The sequence below is a fragment of the Convolutriloba macropyga genome, chromosome 13 (genome assembly GCF_964194025.1).
Source record: "Convolutriloba macropyga chromosome 13, txConMacr16.3, whole genome shotgun sequence".
Taxonomy (NCBI): Eukaryota; Metazoa; Xenacoelomorpha; order Acoela; family Convolutidae; genus Convolutriloba; species Convolutriloba macropyga.
This window is the reverse complement of record NC_134480.1, coordinates 12,448,498-12,462,378: the sequence shown is the minus strand read 5'-3', so window position 1 is coordinate 12,462,378 and position 13,881 is coordinate 12,448,498. Positions and strand designations below refer to the sequence as shown.

At 33.7% G+C, this 13,881-nt stretch overlaps 1 protein-coding gene and 8 non-coding genes across 9 annotated transcripts in view; all 9 read right to left on the bottom strand.

Moving 5' to 3' along the window:
* The window catches only part of LOC142351596 (xaa-Pro aminopeptidase ApepP-like), a 702,879-nt gene that overhangs the window by 214,577 nt on the left and 474,421 nt on the right, over window positions 1-13,881 (bottom strand). The gene's annotated exons all lie outside the window — the stretch shown is intronic.
* Trnan-guu (transfer RNA asparagine (anticodon GUU)) lies at window positions 3,256-3,329 on the bottom strand. The gene has a single exon. It is a non-coding gene; the product is annotated as a tRNA-Asn (tRNA).
* Window positions 4,066-4,139, bottom strand: Trnan-guu (transfer RNA asparagine (anticodon GUU)). The gene has a single exon. It is a non-coding gene; the product is annotated as a tRNA-Asn (tRNA).
* Window positions 5,689-5,759, bottom strand: Trnan-guu (transfer RNA asparagine (anticodon GUU)). Its single transcript has one exon. It is a non-coding gene; the product is annotated as a tRNA-Asn (tRNA).
* Trnan-guu (transfer RNA asparagine (anticodon GUU)) lies at window positions 6,496-6,566 on the bottom strand. The gene has a single exon. It is a non-coding gene; the product is annotated as a tRNA-Asn (tRNA).
* Trnan-guu (transfer RNA asparagine (anticodon GUU)) lies at window positions 7,305-7,378 on the bottom strand. Its single transcript has one exon. It is a non-coding gene; the product is annotated as a tRNA-Asn (tRNA).
* Window positions 8,114-8,184, bottom strand: Trnan-guu (transfer RNA asparagine (anticodon GUU)). The gene has a single exon. It is a non-coding gene; the product is annotated as a tRNA-Asn (tRNA).
* Window positions 8,929-9,002, bottom strand: Trnan-guu (transfer RNA asparagine (anticodon GUU)). The gene has a single exon. It is a non-coding gene; the product is annotated as a tRNA-Asn (tRNA).
* Trnan-guu (transfer RNA asparagine (anticodon GUU)) lies at window positions 13,162-13,235 on the bottom strand. The gene has a single exon. It is a non-coding gene; the product is annotated as a tRNA-Asn (tRNA).

Sequence of the window (13,881 nt, the reverse complement as noted above, 5' to 3'; positions counted from 1 at the left end):
TCTGCTTAAATTTTTCCGCTTCTGTCTGGGCTTGCACCACCAACCTTTCGGTTAACAGCCCAACGCGCTAGCCACTTGCGCCACCGGAGCTGTGCATTTCCCTAATGCGGCAAAATAAGATCACTTAATCCTCCTCTGGCAGGAAGTAATTATAATTAACTCAACACAAAAAACTCAACAAGTTTGAGCCCAACTTTTCTCAACTTCTTCTAGTGCGGCGAAAAAAACCTTTGACTAAAAAGTACAAAAATCAAACCAAAATCTCAAGATGATTGCATGAAGAACAAATGAAGACCAAAAGATAAACGAAGTTAATTGAAAATTGCTTCAATTTGCGACAAATCATAACCTTAAAATCCGGCTGTCCTTAGCACAACGAATTTGAGATCGAACATTAAAGACTATAGAGCAATAGCCTGTGGAAATACTTTTTATCCAACCAGCCACTCATAGCCAACTCTCATTGATATATTTTAAAAGATCACTTTACTATAATCTCGAAAAAAACAAAAATATTTAAAAGAAATGGTTTTTGTTTTACTTTAAAATTAGTCACTGCATGAACCTATACTTTGAAATTAGGCACTGAAAGAACCTATACTTTTAACAAAGAACACAAAAAGCACACCCAATGTTCCAGATCAATCCATGAAAAGAGACTGTACATTGAAAAATTCTCTCTATTTGAAAGTACAAGTCACAATCACGTAAACTTTGAGTCAGCCTGTTTTTGAACTTCTTTTAAAGTTTGACAATGACACAATCATAATCTGTGATATTGCAGTTTTAGCAACGAAGACATTAATTGATGTGCATCCTATTGATAAACAAAAAGATCATCTGCTTAAATTTTTCCGCTCCTGTTTGGGCTTGAACCACCAACGTTTAGGTTAACAGCCGAACACGCCAGCCAATTGCGCCACAAAACAATGTCCGTTCAAAAACAATTTACCATGACTCAATCCTCCCCTGGAAGAAACCAATTATATTTAAGTCAGCACAAACGACTCAGCAGGTTTGAGACCAACAATTTTCAAGTTCTTCTACTGTGGCGACAACAAACCTTTGAGAAAAAAAATCAAACCCAAATCTCCAGATGAATACATGAGGAACAAATGAAAACCAAAAGATAAACAAAGCTACTAGAAAATTGCACCAATCTGCAAAAAATCTTAAGTTTAAAATCCGGCTGTCTTCAACACAACGAATTCTCCATCGTACATTAAAGATTATAGAGCAATAGCCTGTGAAAATATTTTTCATCCAACCAGCCACACATAGCAAACTCTCATTGATATATTTTAAAAGATCAGTATAATACAATCTCGCAAAAATATTTAAAAGAAATCATTTTTCGTTTTACTTCGAAATTAGGCACTGCAAGAACCTAAACTTTTAACAAAGAAAACAAAAATCACACCCAATATTCCAGATAAACCCATCAAAAGAAACTGAACATTGAAAAATTCTTTTTATTTGAATGTACAAGTCACAATCACAACAACGTTGAGTCAACCTGTTTTTGGAATTCTTTTAAAGTTTGACAATCACTTAATCATAATCTGTGATATTCCATTTTTTAGAAACGAAGACATTAATTGAAGTGCATCTTATTGATAAACAAAAAGATCATCTGCTTAAATTTTTCCGCTTCTGTCTGGGCTTGCACCACCAACCTTTCGGTTAACAGCCCAACGCGCTAGCCACTTGCGCTACAGGAGCTGTGCATTTCCCTAATGCGGCAAAATAAGATCACTTAATCCTCCTCTGGCAGGAAGTAATTATAATTAACTCAACACAAAAAACTCAACAAGTTTGAGCCCAACTTTTCTCAACTTCTTCTACTGCGGCGAAAAAAACCTTTGACTAAAAAGTACAAAAATCAAACCAAAATCTCAAGATGATTGCATGAAGAACAAATGAAGACCAAAAGATAAACGAAGTTAATTGAAAATTGCTTCAATTTGCGACAAATCATAACCTTAAAATCCGGCTGTCCTTAGCACAACGAATTTGAGATCGAACATTAAAGACTATAGAGCAATAGCCTGTGGAAATACTTTTTATCCAACCAGCCACTCATAGCCAACTCTCATTGATATATTTTAAAAGATCGCTTTAATATAATCTCGAAAAAAACAAAAATATTTAAAAGAAATGGTTTTTGTTTTACTTTAAAATTAGTCACTGCATGAACCTATACTGTTAACAAAGAAAACAAAGAGTACACACAATACTCCAGGTAAATCAATGAAAAGAAACTGAATATTGAAAAATTCGCTTCATTTCAATGTACAAGTCACATTCACGTAAACGTTGAGTCAGCCTGTTTTTGGACTTCTTTCAAAGTTTGTCAATGAGACAACCATAATCCGTGATTTTGCATTTTTAGTAACGAAGGCGTTAATTGAGGTACATGCTCTTGATAAACAAAAAGATCATCTGCTTAAATATTTCCGCTCCTGTTTGGGCTTGAACCACCAACGTTTAGGTTAACAGCCGAACACGCTAGCCAATTGCGCCACAAAACAATGTCAGTTTAAAAACAATTTACCATGACTCGATCCTACCCTGGAAGAAACCAATTATATTTAAGTCAGCACAAACGACTCAGCAGGTTTGAGACCAACAATTTTCAAGTTTTTCTACTGTGGCGACAACAAACCTTTGAAAGAAAAAATCAAACCCAAATCTCCATATGAATACATGAAGAACAAATGAAAACCAAAAGATAAAGAAAGTTACTTGAAAATTGCTTCAATTTGCAAAAAATCTTAAGTTTCAAGTCCAGCTGTCCTTAACACAACGAATTTTCCATGGAACATTAAAGATTATAGAGCAATAGCCTGTGAAAATACTTTTCATCCAACCAGCCACTCATAGCCAACTCTCATTGATATATTTTAAAAGATCAGTTTAATATAATCTCGAAAAAAACAAAAAAATTTAAAAGAAAAGGTTTTTTGTTTTACTTTGAAATTATCACTGCAAGAACCTATACTTTTAACAAAGAAGACAAAAAGCACACCCAATAATCCAGATAAATCCATAAAAAGAAACTGAACATTGAAAAATTCTCCTTAGTTGGATGTACAAGTCAAAATCACGTAAAGGTTGAGTCAGCCTGTTTTTAGACTTCTTTTAAAGTTTGACAATCACACAATAATAAAATGTGATATTGCATTTTTAGTAACGAAGACATTAATTGATGTGCATCCTATTGATAAACAAAAAGATCATCTGCTGAAATTTTTCCACTTCTGGGTGGGCTTTAACCACCAACCTTTCGGTTAACAGCCAAACGCGCTAGCCAATTGCGCCACAGGAGCTGTGACTTTCCCTAATTTGGCAAAATAAGATTACTGAATCCTCCTCTGGAAGGAATTAATTATAATTAACTCAGCACAAAAAACTCAACAAGTTTGAGCCCAACCTTTCTCAACTTTTTCTACTGCGGCGACGATAAACCTTTGACTAAAAAGTACAAATATCAAACCAAAATCTCCAGATGATTGCATGAAGAAAAAATGAAGACCAAAAGATAAACGAAGTTAATTGAAAATTGCTTCAATTTGCGACAAATCGTAACCTTAAAATCCGGCTGTCCTTAACAGAACAAATTCGCCGTCGAACCTTAAAGATTACAGAGTAATAGCCTGTGAAAATATTTTTCATCCAACCAGCCATTCATAGCCAACTCTCATTTATATATTCTAAAAGATCAATTTAATATAATCTTGAAAAAACAAAAACATTTAAAAGAAATGGTTTCTGTTTTACTTTTAAATTAGGCACTACAAGAAACTATACTTTTAACAAAGAAAACAAAAAGCACGCCCAATATTCCTTATAAATCAATGAAAAGAAACTGAACATTGAAAAATGCTCTTTTTTTGAATGTACAAGTCACAATCATGTAAACGTTGAGTCAGTCTGTTTTTGGACTTCTTTTAAAGTTTGACAATCACGCAATAATAATCTGTGATATTGCATTTTTTAGTAACGAAGACATTAATTGATGTGCATCCTATTGATAAACAAAAAGATCATCTGCTTAAATTTTTTCGCTTTTGGGTGGGCTTGAACCACCAACCTTTCGGTTAACAGCCGAACGCGCTAGCCAATAGCGCCACAGGAGCTGTGAACTTCCGTTATGTGGCAAAATAACATTACTTAATCCTCCTCTGGAAAGAACTAATTATAATTAACTCAGCACATAAAACTCAACAAATTTGAGCCCAACCATTCTCAACTCTTTCTACTGCGGCGACGAAAAACCTTTGACTAAAAAGTACAAATATCAAACCAAAATCTCCAGATGATTGCATGAAGAAAAAATGAAGACCAAAAGATAAACGAAGTTAATTGAAAATTGCTTCCAGTTGCGACAAATCGTAATCTTAACATCCGGCTGTCCTTAACACAACGAATTTGCCATCGAACACTAAAGATAATAGAGCAATAGCCTGTGAAAATACTTTTCATCCAACCAGCCACTCATAGCAAACTCTCATTGATATATTTTAAAAGATCAGTTTAACATAATCTAGCAAAAAGCAAAAAGATTTAAAAGAAATGGTTTTTTGTTTTACTTTGAAATTAGGCACTGCAAGAACCTATACTTTTAACAAAGAAGACAGAAAGCACACCCAATAATCCAGATAAATCGATAAAAAGAAACTGAACATTGAAAAATTCTCTTTTTTGGATGTACAAGTCACAATCACGTAAACGTTGAGTCAGCCTGTTTTAGAATTCTTTTAAAGTTTGACAATCACGCAATAATAATCTGTGATATTGCATTTTTTAGTAACGAAGACATTAATTGATGTGCATCCTATTGATAAACAAAAAGATCATCTGCTTAAATTTTTCCGCTTCTGGGTGTGCTTGAACCACCAACCTTTCGGTTAACAGCCCAACGCGCTAGCCAATAGCGCCACAGGAGCTGTAAATTTGCGTTATGTGGCAAAATAAGATTACTTAATCCTCCTCTGGAAAGAATTAATTATAATTAACTCAGCACAAAAAACTCAACATTTTTGAGCCAAACCTTTCTCAACTTTTTCTACTGCGGCGAAAAAAAAAACATTTGACTAAAAAGTAAAACTATCATACCAAAATCTCCAGATGATTGCATAAAGAACAAATGAAGACCAGAAGATAAACAAATTTAATTGAAAATTGCTTCAATTCGCGACAAATCGTATTCTTAAAATCCGGCTGTCCTTAACACAACGAACTTGCCATCCAACATTAAAGATTATAGAGCAATAGCCTGTGAAAATATTTTTCATCCAACCAGCCACTCATAGCCAACTCTCATTGATATATTTTAAAAGATCAGTTTAATATAATCTCGAAAAAAGCAAAAAAAAAATTTTTAAAAAAGAATTTTTGTTTTCTTTGAAATTAGGCACTGCAAGAACCTATACTTTAAACAAAGAAAACAAAAAGTACACCCAAAATTCCAGATAAATCAATGAAAAGAAACTGAATATGAAAAAATTCTCTTCATTTGAATGTACAAGTCACAATCACGTAAACGATGAGTCAGCCTGTTTTTGGACTTCTTTCAAAGTTTGACAATGACAATCATAATCTGTGATATTGCATTTCTTAGTAACGAAGAAATTAATTGATGTGCATCCTATTGATAAACAAAAAGATGATCTGCTTAAATTTTTCCGCTTCTGGGCGGGCTTGAACCACCAACCTTTCGGTTAACAGCCGAACGCGCTAGCCAATTTCGCCACAGCTGAGAATTTCCCTAATGTGGCAAAATAAGATTACTTAATCCTCCTCTGGAAGGAATTAATTATGATTAACTCAGCTAAAAAAACTCAACAAGTTTGAGCCCAACCTTTCTCAGTTCTTCTACTGCGGCGACAAAAAACCTCTGACTAAAAAGTAATAAAAATCGGACCAAGATCTCCAGATGATTGCATGAAGAACAAATGAAGACCAAAAAATAAACGAAGTTAATTGAAAATTGCTTCCATTTGCGACAAATCGTAATCTTAACATCCGGCTGTCCTTAACACAACGAATTTGCCATCCAACATTAAAGATTATAGAGCAATAGCCTGTGAAAATATTTTTCATCCAACCAGCCACTCATAGCCAACTCTCATTGATATATTTTAAAAGATCAGTTTAATATAATCTCGCAAAAAGCAAAAATATTTAAAACAAATGGTTTTTTGTTTTACTTTGAAATTAGGCACTGCAAGAACCTATACTTTTAACAAAGAAAACAAAAAGCACACCAAATATTCCAGATAAATCCATGAAAAGAAACTGAACATTGAAAAATTCTCCTTATTTGAATGTAGAAGTGACAAACACGTAAACGTTGAGTCAGCCTGTTTTTGGACTTCTTTCAAAGTTTGACAATGACAATCATAATCTGTGATATTGCATTTCTTAGTAACGAAGAAATTAATTGATGTGCATCCTATTGATAAACAAAAATATGATCTGCTTAAATTTTTCCGCTTCTGGGTGGGCTTGAACCACCAACCTTTCGGTTAACAGCCGAACGCGCTAGCCAATTTCGCCACAGCTGAGAATTTCCCTAATGTGGCAAAATAAGATTACTTAATCCTCCTCTGGAAGGAATTAATTATGATTAACTCAGCTAAAAAAACTCAACAAGTTTGAGCCCAACCTTTCTCAGTTCTTCTACTGCGGCGACAAAAAACCTCTGACTAAAAATTAAAAAAAATCGGACCAAAATCTCCAGATGATTGCATGAAGAACAAATGAAGACCAAAAAATAAACGAAGTTAATTGAAAATTGCTTCCATTTGCGACAAATCGTAATCTTAACTTCCGGCTGTCCTTAACACAACGAATTTGCCATCCAACATTAAAGATTATAGAGCAATAGCCTGTGAAAATATTTTTCATCCAACCAGCCACTCATAGCCAACTCTCATTGATATATTTTAAAAGATCAGTTTAATATAATCTCGCAAAAAGCAAAAATATTTAAAAGAAATGGTTTTTTGTTTTACTTTGAAATTAGGCACTGCAAGAACCTATACTTTTAACAAAGAAAACAAAAAGCACACCAAATATTCCAGATAAATCCATGAAAAGAAACTGAACATTGAAAAATTCTCCTTATTTGAATGTACAAGTGACAAACACGTAAACGTTGAGTCAGCCTGTTTTTGGACTTCTTTTAAAGTTTGACAATGACACAATCATAATCTGTGATATTGCATTTTTTAGTAACAAAGACTTTAATTGATGTGCATCCTATTGATAAACAAAAAGATCATCTGCTTCAATTTTTCCGCTTTTGGGTGGGCTTGAACCACCAACCTTTCGGTTAACAGCCAAACGCGCTAGCCAATTGTGCCACAGGAGCTGTGAATTTCCCTAATAAGGCAAAATAAGATTACTTAATCCTCCTCTGGAAAAAATTAATTATAATTAACTCAGCACAAAAAACTCAACAATTTTGAGCCAAACCTTTCTCAACTTTTTCTACTGCGGCGAAAAAAAACATTTGACTAAAAAGTAAAACTATCATACCAAAATCTCCAGATGATTGCATAAAGAACAAATGAAGACCAGAAGATAAACAAATTTAATTGAAAATTGCTTCAATTCGCGACAAATCGTATTCTTAAAATCCGGCTGTCCTTAACACAACGAATTTGCCATCCAACATTAAAGATTATAGAGCAACAGCCTGTGAAAATATTTTTCATCCAACCAGCCACTCATAGCCAACTCTCATTGATATATTTTAAAAGATCAGTTTAATATAATCTCAAAAAAAGCAAAAAAATTTTTTAAAAAAGAATTTTTGTTTTCTTTGAAATTAGGCACTGCAAAAACCTATACTTTAAACAAAGAAAACAAAAAGTACACCCAAAATTCCAGATAAATCAATGAAAAGAAACTGAATATGGAAAAATTCTCTTCATTTGAATGTACAAGTCACAATCACGTAAACGATGAGTCAGCCTGTTTTTGGATTTCTTTCAAAGTTTGACAATAACAATCATAATCTGTGATATTGCATTTCTTAGTAACGAAGAAATTAATTGATGTGCATCCTATTGATAAACAAAAAGATGATCTGCTTAATTTTTTCCGCTTCTGGGTGGGCTTGAACCACCAACCTTTCGGTTAACAGCCGAACGCGCTAGCCAATTGCGCCACAGCTGAGAATTTCCCTAATGTGGCAAAATAAGATTACTTAATCCTCCTCTGGAAGGAATTAATTATGATTAACTCAGCTAAAAAAAACTCAACAAGTTTGAACCCAACCTTTCTCAGTTCTTCTACTGCGGCGACAAAAAACCTTTGACTAAAAAGTAAAAAAAAAAATCGGACCAAAATCTCCAGATGCTTGCATGAAGAACAAATGAAGACCAAAAGATAAACGAAGTTAATTGAAAATTGCTTCCATTTGCGACAAATCGTAATCTTAACATCCGGCTGTCCTTAACACAACGAATTTGCCATCCAACATTAAAAATTATAGAGCAATAGCCTGTGAAAATATTTTTCATCCAACCAGCCACTCATAGCCAACTCTCATTGATATATTTTAAAAGATCAGTTCAATATAACCTCTAAAAAACAAAAACACTTAAAAGAAATGGTTGGTTTTTTGTTTTACTTTGAAATTAGGCACTGCAAGAACCTATACTTTTAACAAAGAAAACAAAAAGCACACCAAATATTCCAGATAAATCCATGAAAAGAAACTGAACATTGAAAAATTCTCCTTTTTGAATGTACAAGTGACAAACACGTAAACGTTGAGTCAGCCTGTTTTTGGACTTCTTTTAAAGTTTGACAATGACACAATCATAATCTGTGATATTGCATTTTTTAGTAACGAAGACATTAATTGATGTGCATCCTATTGATAAACAAAAAGATCATCTGCTTCAATGTTTCCGCTTTTGGGTGGGCTTGAACCACCAACCTTTCGGTTAACAGCCAAACGCGCTAGCCAATTGTGCCACAGGAGCTGTGAATTTCCCTAATGTGGCAAAATAAGATTACTTAATCCTCCTCTGGAAGGAATTAATTATAATTAGCTCAGCACAAAAACTCAACAAGTTTGAGCCCAAACTGTCTCAACTTTTTCTACTGCAGCTACAAAAAAACCTTTGACTAAAAAGTAAAAAAATCAAACCAAAATCTCAAGATGATTGCATGAAGAACAAATGAAGACCAAAAGATAAACGAAGTTAATTGAAAATTGCTTCAATTTGCGACAAATGGTAATCTTAAAATCCGGCTGTCCTTAATACAACGAATTTGCCATCGAACATTAAAGATTATAAAGTAAAAGCCTGTAAAAATATTTTTCATCCAACCAGCCACTCATAGCCAACTCTCATTGATATATTTAAAAAGATCAGTTGAATATAATCTCGAAAAAAACAAAAACACTTAGAAGAAATGGTTGGTTTTTTGTTTTACTTTGAAATTAGGCACTGCAAGAACCTATATTTTTAACAAAGAATACAAAAAGCACGCCCAATATTCCAGATAAATCCATGAAAAGAAATTGAACAATGAAAAATTCTCTTTATTTGAATGTACAAATCACAATCACGTAAATGTTGAGTCAGCCTGTTTCTGGACTTCTTTTAAAGTTTGACAATCACACAATCATAATCTGTGATATTGCATTTTTTTAGTAACGAAGACATTAATTGATGTGCATCCTATTGATAAACAAAAAGATCACCCGCTTCAATTTTTCCGGTTCTGGGTGCGCTTGAACCACCAACCTTTCGGTTAAAAGCCGAACTCGCTAGCCAATTGCGCCACAGCTGTGAATTTCCGTAAGGTGGCAAAATAAGATTACTTAACCCTCCTCTGGGAGGAATTAATCATGCTTAACTCAGCTCAAAAAACTCAACGGTTTTGAGCCCAACCTTTCTCAACTTTTTCTACTGCGGCGACAAAAAACCCTTTGACTAAAAAGTAAAAAAATCAAACAAACATCTCCAGATGATTGCACGAAGAACAAATGAAGACCAAAAGATAAACGAAGTAATTGAAAATTTCTTCAAATTGCAACAAATCGTAATCTTAAAATCCGGCTGTCCTGAACACAACGAATTTGCCATCGAACATTAAAGATTATAGAGCAATAGCCTGTGAAAATATTTTCCATCCAACCATCCACTCATAGCAAACTCTCATTGATATATTTTAAAAGATCAGTTTAATATAAACTCGCAAAAAGCAAAAATATATAAAAGAAATGGTTTTTTGTTTTACTTTGAAATTAGGCACTGAAAGAACCTATACTTTTAACAAAGAACACGGAAAGCACACCCAATTTTCCAGATCAATCCATGAAAAGAAACAGAATATTGAAAAATTCTCTTTACTTGAATGTACAAATCACAATCAATTAAACTTTGAGTCAGCCTGTTTTTGAACTTCTTTTAAAAATTGACAATGACACAATCATAGTCTGTGATATTGAATTTTTTAGCAACGAAGACATTAATTGATGTGCATCCTATTGATAATCAAAAAGATCATCTGCTTAAATTTTTCCGCTTCTGGGTGGGCTTGAACCACCAACCTGCGGTTAACAGCCCAACGCGCTAGCCAATTGCGCCAAAGGAGCTGTGCATTTCCCTATTGTGGCAAAATAACATTACTTAATCCTGCTCTGGGAGGAATTAATTATGATTAACTCAGCTCAAAAAACTCAACAGGTTTGAGCCCAACCTTTCTCAAATTTTTCTACTGCGGCGACAAAAAAGCTTTTACAAAAAAAATAAAAAAAAATCAAACCAAAATCTCCAGATGATTGCATAAAGAACAAATGAAGACCAAAAAATAAACGAAGTTTATTGAAAATTACTTCAATTGGTGACAAATCGTAATCTTAAAATCCGGCTGTCCTGAACACAACGAATTTGCCATCGAACATTAAAGATTATAGAGCAAAAGCCTGTGAAAATAGTTTCCATCCAACCATCCACTCATAGCCAACTCTCATTGATATATTTTAAAAGATCAGTTAAATATAATCTTCAAAAAAGCAAAATTATTTTTTTAAAAAAATTTTGTTTTACTTTGAAATTAGGCACTGCAAGAACCTATACATTTAACAAAGAAAACAAAAAGGTGAGCTCTATGTAAGGATGAGCTCTTACTCAACCATAGCTACAGAGTGACCATAGCCTGACCAATGCTGGCTGCAATGATGGTACCACGTGAAAGTTTCAGACGCAAAAAAATGGCCACAGTCACCAAAAAAGAGCAATGCTGCTTATAAAAAGAACAGTCTGAAATGTGGGGAATAATAACAAAAAAGGGCAGCTGAGAACAGGCCGCCGTAGCCTAATGCTGTTGCGCTGCGATTACGCAGAAACCAAAAATTATTAAATAAAAAGCACGCCCAATATTCCAGATAAATCCATGAAAAGAAACTGAACACAGAAAAATTATCTTTATTTGAATGTACAAGTCACAATCACAAAAAACGTTGAGTCAGCCTGTTTTTGGACTTCTTTCAAAGTTTGACAATCACACAATCATAATCTGTGACATTGCATCTTTAAGTAACGAAGACATTAATTGATGTGCATCCTATTGATAAACAAAAAGATCATCTGCTTAAATTTTTCCGCTTCTGGGTGGGCTTGAACCACCAACCTGCGGTTAACAGCCCAACGCGCTAGCCAATTGCGCCAAAGGAGCTGTGCATTTCCCTATTGTGGCAAAATAAGATTACTTAATCCTGCTCTGGAAGGAATTAATTATGATTAACTCAGCTCAAAAAACTCAACAGGTTTGAGCCCAACCTTTCTCAACTTTTTCTACTGCGGCGACAAAAAATCCTTTGACTAAAAAGTAAAAAAAATCAAACAAACATCTCCAGATGATTGCACGAAGAACAAATGAAGACCAAAAGACAAACGAAGTTAATTGAAAATTTCTTCAATTTGCAACAAATCGTAATCTTAAAATCCGGCTTTCCTTAACACAACGAATTTGCAATCGAACATTAAAGATTATAGAGCAATAGCCTATGAAAATACTTTTCATCCAACCAGCCACTCATAGCAAACTCTCATTGATATCTTTTAAAAGATCAGTTTAATATAATCTCGCAAAAAGTAAAAATATTTAAAAGAAATGGTTTTTTGTTTTACTTTGAAATTAGGCACTGCAAGAACCTATACTTTTAACAGAGAACACAGAAAGCACACCCAATATTCAAGATCAATCCATCAAAAGAAACTGAACATTGAAAAATTCTCTTTATTTGAAAGTACAAGTCACAATCACGTAATTTTTGAGTCAGCCTGTTTTTGAACTTCTTTTAAAGTTTGACAATGACACAATCATAGTCTGTGATATTGAATTTTTTAGCAACGAAGACATTAATTGATGTGCATCCTATTGACAATCAAAAAGATCATCTGCTTAAATTTTTCCTCTTCTGGGTGGGCTTGAACCACAAACCTGCGGTTAACAGCCCAACGCGCTAGCCAATTGCGCCAAAGGAGCTGTGCATTTCCCTATTGTGGCAAAATAAGATTACTTAATCCTGCTCTGGAAGGAATTAATTATGATTAACTCAGCTAAAAAAACTCAACAGGTTTGAGCCCAACCTTTCTCAAATTTTTCTACTGCGGCCACAAAAAAGCTTTTACAAAAAAATAAAAAAAATCAAACCAAAATCTCCAGATGATTGCATAAAGAACAAATGAAGACCAAAAGATAAACGAAGTTTATTGAAAATTACTTCAATTTGTGACAAATCGTAATCTTAAAATCCGACTGTCCTGAACACAACGAATTTGCCATCGAACATTAAAGATTATAGAGCAATAGCCTGTGAAAATATTTTCCATCCAACCATCCACTGATAGCCAACTCTCATTGATATATTTTAAAAGATCAGTTTAATATAATCTCGCAAAAAGCAAAAATATTTAAAAGAAATGGTTTTTTGTTTTACTTTGAAAAAAGGCACTGCAAGAACCTATACTTTCAACAAAGAACACAGAAAGCACACCCAATAATCCAGATCAATCCATGACAAAAACACAATCATAATCTGTGATATTGCATTTTTTAGTAACGAAGACATTAATTGATGTGCATCCTATTGATAAACAAAAAGATCCTCTGCTTAAATTTTTCCGATTCTGGGTGGGCTTGAACCACCAACCTTTCGGTTAACAGCCGAACGCGCTAGCCAATTGCACCACAGGAGCTGTGAACTTCCCTAATGTGGCAAAATAAGATTACTTAATCCTCCTCTGGAAGGAATGAATTATAATTAACTGAGCACAAAAAACTCAACAAGTTTGAGCCCAACCTGTCTCAACTTTTTCTACTGCGGCGACAAAAAACCTTTGACTACAAAGTAAAAAAAATCAAACCAAAATCTCCAGAAGATTGCATGAAGAACAAATGAAGACCAAAAGATAAACAAAGTTAATTGAAAATTGCTTCAATTTGCGACAAATCGTAATCTTAAAATCCGCCTGCCCTTAATACAACGAATGTGCCATCGAACATTAAAGATGATAGAACTATAACCTGTAAAAAGATTTTTCATCCAACCAGCCACTCATAGCCAACTCTCATTGATATATTTTAAAACATCAGTTTAATATAATCTCGAAAAAATGAAAATTATTTTTAAAAAGTGAATTTTTGTTTTACTTTAAAATTAGGCACTGCATGAACCTATACTTTTAACAAAGAAAACAAAAAGCACGCCCAATATTCCAGAAAAATCCATGAAAAGAAATTGAACATTGAAAAATTCTCTTTATTTGAATGTACAAGTCACAATCACGTAAACGTTGAGTCAGCCTGTTTTTGGACTTCATTTAAAGTTTGACAATCACATAA